Below are 1617 nucleotides of genomic sequence, written 5' to 3' on the forward strand. Positions count from 1 at the left end.
TTTCACATCATTTTGAAGAAAAAACTCTAGGCAACGACATCCATTAGTCAAAAGTCTTATTGACACATATTTAGTATGTGTTTTGTGGCCTTATTTCAGAAACTTTAGTTTTTAGTTTTTTCAATAACCGTGCATAAACATTATTCTCTCAAAAATACAAACATGTACATACATGTTGCTCACATATTATGGTAGCCCTGTTTGTGCTAAATAGAGTGTAATTATACCTTTGCCATTAATATGTTTATAAGCAACTGAAAAAAGCACAAATGTCAGGGCATGTCAGAACATCTCAAGGACCCCAAAAACTCCTCAGACCCCAGAGGGTTAATAACAGCGATTTTTCTTCTTGGAATTGTGGACTTCATCATCTACAAATAAAATCAAACACAATTGCACACCAATTACATATACACATCGCAAAAACAAAAAAAGGGTCAAAATCATCATCGGCAGCAGCAACAAAAGTACTAATAAATGAAGAGAAAACTAAAAGAAATATGCTATAAAATAATTTAGTAACTATAGCAATTATCTGTTCATTGAGAGAAGAAAATTCACACCTTCAAGATAATCTCTCTTCTTTATATGACATCTGGTGTGAATGGTTCACTGACCTTTCCATATTTTCATAAGGAGAGGTAGCACGGTTTATCATTGGATGTTTTATTTTATTTATTTATTGCAAGAAAAAAAATCACAGGCAAAACTGCAAAATAAGAATGCACAATATTAGTCTATTATTCTGGTTGAGGCATTAAAACATCCCTATCCGAAATTGCTAATTGAAATTCATTATTTTGAACAAATCCATAAGGATCCTAAGGATCAATAAAGATTTCCCCTAGGAAACAATTAAGATTAAATTACAAAGGTCAGATTAGCTCACATAATGTTCCATAAAATAAAATAAAAAAGATTTCTCAAGCTTTCATGTGTGTTAATATAGAAAGTGTGTATCAGACACCATATGCCAGTGAGCACACATGCCAGCAAGACTTCTGTTAAAGATCAATTGCATTCTAATTGTGACAGGGAATGTTTAGGAGACATACTGTAGATGAGCAGATGCTCTTATTTATTTGCAAAACACAACAAATAGATAATATCTGAAAAACATGAGGACACATGAGTCTGAATAAAAAAAAAACATTCAAAGTAAAAACCTTGGAAGCTTTTAACTTGCAAAAAGATTGGATGGCTATGAATGCTGTATATTTGCACTGAAATAGCAGCAATTACCCCCAGGAACCAGATTTAATTTAGGTACAGAATTTCATATTTAGATACGACTGACCAGTGATGTGAATATCAGAAGATTAAATATGAGCTAAATGCATGCACTACCACTAAATGCATAACAGGTTTAAGTAAATGTCTCATGTATAGCTCACCTACCCTCAGTTTGAGGTCCATTCAAGGACACCTCAAGTAAATCATCTGCTGAACTTACACAAACAAACCATTGCTACCTCTATGTAAATTCACCTTTTCCTCCACAGGCCTGGTCACCGGTCCACTTCTGGTAGACTGAAGGTTAGTGCAGTTTGAGACCTTCTGATGTGGACTCATTTTCATCCATCTCCCTCAATCGTCCTCGGCAAGGCTGCTCTAAAT

At 34.2% G+C, this 1617-nt stretch overlaps 1 long non-coding RNA gene across 1 annotated transcript; it reads right to left on the bottom strand.

Moving 5' to 3' along the window:
* On the bottom strand, window positions 1–1617 carry LOC309502077. Its single transcript, XR_014207128.1, has 3 exons — window positions 1489–1617; window positions 564–709; window positions 1–371 (listed from the first exon to the last, which is right to left on the bottom strand). It is a non-coding gene; the product is annotated as an uncharacterized lncRNA (long non-coding RNA).

This window comes from Leuciscus leuciscus (assembly GCF_965113295.1).
Source record: "Leuciscus leuciscus genome assembly, chromosome: 6".
NCBI classification, from domain to species: Eukaryota; Metazoa; Chordata; class Actinopteri; order Cypriniformes; family Leuciscidae; genus Leuciscus; species Leuciscus leuciscus.